This window comes from Sminthopsis crassicaudata, chromosome 4 (genome assembly GCF_048593235.1).
Source record: "Sminthopsis crassicaudata isolate SCR6 chromosome 4, ASM4859323v1, whole genome shotgun sequence".
Classification (NCBI taxonomy): Eukaryota; Metazoa; Chordata; class Mammalia; order Dasyuromorphia; family Dasyuridae; genus Sminthopsis; species Sminthopsis crassicaudata.
Window position 1 is genome coordinate 349,653,059 of NC_133620.1, and position 5,625 is coordinate 349,658,683.

The 5,625-nt window shown below is 39.0% G+C and overlaps 1 long non-coding RNA gene across 1 annotated transcript; it reads left to right on the forward strand.

Moving 5' to 3' along the window:
• Positions 1 to 2,354: 2,354 nt before the first annotated feature.
• LOC141539090 (uncharacterized) lies at positions 2,355 to 5,219 on the forward strand. Its single transcript, XR_012481200.1, has 2 exons — positions 2,355 to 2,578; positions 3,204 to 5,219. It is a non-coding gene; the product is annotated as an uncharacterized LOC141539090 (long non-coding RNA).
• The last annotated feature ends 406 nt before the right edge of the window (positions 5,220 to 5,625 follow it).

Sequence of the window (5,625 nt, forward strand, 5' to 3'; positions counted from 1 at the left end):
CATGTACCACAATTTATTTAACCATTCTCCAATGGGCATCCACTCAGTTCTTTTTAAATTTTCAGGGAATTTGTTGCTGGGGCATGATTTTTTTACTTCTTGTGCAAAGCTGTTAATTCCCTTTCCAAATCTTTTTTCCCCCAGAACTTTCATTTCATTTCCATTCTTTTCCTCAAGCACTCTAATTTCATTTGTTAAAAAAAAAATCAATTAGTTCTTTAAAAAAAACACCCCTAAACTCTTGGTTCATCTGTTCCAAGAGTATTGGCTTGATTTTTGTCCAACCTGTGCTTTTCTCTCAGATTTTGCTTGTAAATGTTTTGGAATAATTCTCTTCTAAGTTTGTATCTTGAGTGTCTCTGCCACCATAATAGCTCTTTATTATGGTCTTCCTTTTGTGTTGTGTATTCTTCCAGCTTACTTTCTGACTTTGGACATGATGTTAGGGCTGGACTCTGCCACACTTGTGCTTTTTGAGGATATTGCATGTTGTATTATGTATGCTAGGATCTCAGTGACAGTTTAGCAAATGACAGGAACAAATAACGATGAATGTTGGAGGGGATATGGGAAATCTGGGACACTGATACATTGTTGATGGAACTGTGAATGGATCCAGCCATTCTAGAGAGCAATTTGGAACTATGTCCAAAGGGCTATAAAACTGCACACCCTCTGTTCCAGCAGCATTTCTACTGGACTTATATCCCAAAGAAATCATAAAGGAAGGAAAAGGACCACATGTGCAAAAATGTTTGTGGCAGCCCATTTTGTAGTGGCAAGAAACAGGAAACTCAGTGGATTCCCATCAGTTGGAGAATGGCTGAAATTATGGTATATGAATGTTATGGAATATTATTTTTCTGTAAGAAATGATCAGCAGAATGATTTTAGAGAGGCCTGGAGAAACTTACATGAACTGATGCTGAGTGAAATGAGCAGAACCAGGAGATCATTATACACAACAACAGCAAGATTATATAATGTTCAATTCTGATGGACATGACTCTGGACACTCCTTAGAGACCTGGCCAGGTATAAAGAAATGACAGGATGGTGGAAAGCTGCTCAGCAGGCTATGGGGAAAGTATTCCACTCTAGCTCTAGCTAGAAATATCATATTTTCTCAAACCAACTTGGGTATCAAGAAGAGGATTGAGAAACTAAGTGTTCAGGGTTTTGGAAGCCAAAACATATAACCAGGAATCATGGTGTATACATTCACCATCCTAAAATTGATGTGGGTACCACCAAAAACAGATCAAAGCTTGGTTACTGCCTTCAGGGAGCTTCAGAGGGAGTCTGGCCATTGGTGAGAAGGAATATGAGGGGGATGCTCTGGGTGGAGGACAGTTGCGTACCTCTTCCAGGGCTGAAGTCTGTATGCTTCTCATCTCTCCTTCACCTAGTTAGTGATAGGACCTCCACTTGGGAATCTGGCATGTGATCCTAGCTCCAAGAAGGGGGAGACACAGAACACACTGATGAAACAAGAATGGTTATAGAGAGCTTATAAATGTTGCTAAACTGAGCACTTAATGTAGGTAAATGATGAGATCCAAGGAAACAGAGCTGTCAATACTGGGAACATAAAGGAGGGAAGGCTTTTTGGAGAAAGTGAATTAACAATCACTAATCCAGAGATGGTCCACACAATATCTTATTTGCCTTAATATATATGCATGTGTGTATGTATATGTATATACAGATGTATATTTGTGTATATAGGTATATATGTGTGAGTATATATGTATATACATATGTATATGTATATAAATATATATATTATATACATACATATTATATATACATATGTGTATGTATATGTGTGTGTGTGTGTGTGTGTGTGTGTGTGTGTGTGTGTGTGTGTGTAAATAATCAAACTAACCATCTTTAGGATTGGCCATCGTGTCATATATCCTGCTAGTATTTTTCTAGGACCAGAATTGTAACGACAGCGGATTGGGGAGGAGAGAGAAAGGGAGATGCAGTGAGGGGTGAGTTCCCTGGTGATTAGTGCTTTTCAGTGCTATGCCCGTTTCACATATGGATACAAACGAATGACTCCATTCTTGCAGGGGAATTATGTCTCCTCTGTGGTACCTTGTCTAAACCTAGCATTTCCCAGGCTATTAGACACTCCATTTTTTGATTGGCTGACATGGAGCGGGATAGGAAAAGAAAAGGATGATGATGGAGTAGCCGCCACATTTCCATTCCTCCCCCTCCCCAGCCAGGGAGGGGGTGGGAAGGAGGAGGGAGATTTCCGCTCTTCCTGCTCATTGTCTCACCTCCCTCCCTCCCTCCTTCCCTCTCTTGCTGCAGCATCAGTGCCTCCAGCTCCCGGGCTTCCCAGAAGCCTGAGCATCCACCATGCTGGATATTTTCATTCTGATGTTCTTCGCTATTATAGGCCTGGTCATCCTGTCCTATATCATCTATCTGCTCTAGCATCCTAGGAGCCTCTTGGTGGGGAGAAGGGCTTTGTGAAGGAGAAGGATGGAACCCAGAGGCCGAGCAACCTGCCTGCCCACGTCCAAGTGGACTTGTGCTTCTGATCATCAGATCATCACTTCGGGTATTAACGGGTCCAGAAATCCCTTCCTCTCCTAAAAAGCATTTCTTTTCATTTTCCCTTGCTGCGTTTCTCTAATGTTTCTTTAAGTATCCTGTAAATAGTCATTTAAAAATAGCAGATGTTTTCTGGTTCAAAAATATATTGGGGGCCTAATTTAAACTATTATGGGATCTTATTTTTATGTAACCATTCTCTTCATAATAAAAAAGATTTAAGGGAGGAAGAAGGGAGGGGCTGGAGGAATTATAGTTCTTCATTTCTTTTTCGAGTCAGGTTTTCAGTCGGCAAATCTCCTTTCCCACAAGCTGTAGATAGGGTGTTTGTACTCTTCAGCAGACAGGTTTATAGAAACAGTACAATTATAAATGCATTTGTCAGTGACTCATTCTGGCTTGGAGATGAGACTGCAAATGAGATTTATTTGGGGGAGGGGAGGGCTTGTGTTTCTCCTCATCTGGGGCACTCTAGGGATATATCCTTGCATATGGGTTGAGCCGGGTTAGGTTATCTCCTTCCTACGGGAAGAGGGGCTGGGGTGGAATGAGGAGGGAAAGGATAGATTCTGAGCAGAGGTGGCTGCTTGTGTTCACATGTGTGCTGTCCTTCCCCTCTGGACTTTCCACAGCTCCTGGTCCCCCAGTTCAACAAGAGACTTCTTATCTTCCCCAGCAGCCACAGATTTCTGCCCTAGCGGGATCTTTCCCTGCGCCTTCTGGAGACTGTTAACCCTTGGCAAGCAAATGGCATTTTGAAATGGAAGCCAGAGGCAGGCTGAGAAGCAGCTGCATCTCAGCAAGTCCAGCACAATTCATGGATGGTGCTGGCAGGCTCTGCAGGCCACATTGAGTTCAAGTGGCAGAAGAAAAGCCGTGAGAAGAGAGCTGGAATGTGAAACCATCCAAGTCCCCATGAAGGGCTGCTAAAAGTTAAGATGCAAGATAGCCTTTTGCTGGTTCTGTGTGCAAGTGAATCTCACTATACAGTTTCTCATGTGTCCGTTCCTCCTTAAGATTTCCTACATGCAAGGCTTTGCCATCTAAATTCAATTTGTGTGTCTCCATATATGGACTAAATGTTATTGCAAGGGAATAGGATCCATTTTTCATTCCATCTCTGAAACTTGGCGAACTCATTTTTAGAATTAGTCTGCTCTCTTTAGACTACAGAAATTTATCCTTTCAGCTGTTAATGCTGCTTTATCATTCCTTCTCCCTCTTCCAGCCCCAGCTCCTCATTATATATGGAGAAATTGTGGTATGTAAATCCTCATTCTTTGTGCCAGATGAATTGAGGAATTGGAATTGTAAATCACAAATAAGATGGCCACTATCTGCACCTTCAGTCTAGAGAAGGGGGTTTGTTGTGAAATCTCTGTATATTTGTACCCCAAATTTGAATATTGTAGAGATAGTTGCACCCTTCTACAAAAAGGCATTTTATTTGTCTTTTATATGATCAACTTCCATCAGTTCTATCCAAAACAGGGTTGAAGAAAGCTCTCACCTTCTCTAGGGGGCAGGTTAGCCTGAGAATTTAAAAGATGAGGCTGGGGTGACTGAAAAGGCCACAGCCTTTTTTTTGGTTTAGCTCTGAGAATACCCTTCCCGTGTCCTAGAATCTATTTCAAAAAGAAATTAACAAAGACTTTTATTATGGACTCAACACAAATTAAAACATTTATGCTGTGTTTTCAAATATTTTTTTAGTTATTTTGAAAAGGAAAAGCTATGTTCTATAAACTGATATAGGAAGGAAAATCAGGTCAGGATTCTATACATAGAGCTGTGTCCCAGACCCAATTTGTCCACTAATTAGCTATATGACCTTGAGCACGTCAGGTCTCTTCTCCAGCCCTCAGTTTTCTCATTTGTCAAAGGAAGGAGGTGAAATAAGTTGTCCCCAAAATGGCCTTCCAGTTTTAAAATTCTATGACTTGGACTTTGCACACAAAATAGGTGATATGTATAAAGACCAGAGCTTTGGAGCAAACTTTTAAGAATTAAGCAATAATCTTTTCTTTTCCCAAAAATCAAGTTTTGTAATGAAAATCCTGATGCAATATAAACTATTGTAGCATAACTAGTCAAATAAAGAAAAAAATGATGGTGTTCTATTTTACCACTTGTGACTTTAAAAGTTTTATTATGATATTTGGTAGTGACAATTTGAAAGATACAGTAATCCAAGAGAAGAATTTTTGGGGAAAAGTTTTTCTTTAAATTCTGTATTATTTGAGGATATCAGCATAATTTTTAGTGCATTGTTTCCTATTTGTTATTCTTCTATAGTAAAGATCTATGGCATATGTCTCTATGGCACATGTATAATCTCTATCCTGAAATCTTCCATTTTAGGCCAGAGTGTCAAGTCTTTGCTATTATAGATAACTCAGACAAAATTGGCAATTTAGGGGGAAACTTAATTATGTCATTAATATACTTCACTGAAAAAGTTCATTCACAGGTCATACACCCTTCTTTAAAAAAACTTTATTTTTACAGACTGGACAAATATGAAAAAATATGATCATTTCCACATTCAAAGAACAGAAAAAGAATATTCTATAAGAAATTACAAATCTATTATATATACCTTGTTTCTTTTTAAAGTATATAATAAATTTAATACTGTAGTTCCAAAATTATCCTGCTTCTGTGTTTCTCTGAATTTATTTTTGTTCTCTTCTGTACATGTTAAAAATGTTTCATTAACACACTTTATTTCCATTTCTTCCTTTTTTTTTTTTTTTTTTTTTTAAACCCCCGGACATTGCTATTATCAGCCTTCCTTTCCCTTTATATCTTTTCTGGCAGAGGATAGTGAAGGGGGAGAGAGGAGGAAAAATCCTGCCTTTGAGACAAATAAGTACAAATAAAAGAAACACACGCATTGGCCATGTTTGAAAAATGTTAAGTCTCACTTGGTACTACTAATCTATCATCTCTCTACCAGTAGGTAGGAAATATGATTCTTTATCATCTTCTGGAGTTATGGTAAATTGTTGTATTGATCAGATTTCTTATGCCTTCTACACTTGTTTTTCTTTA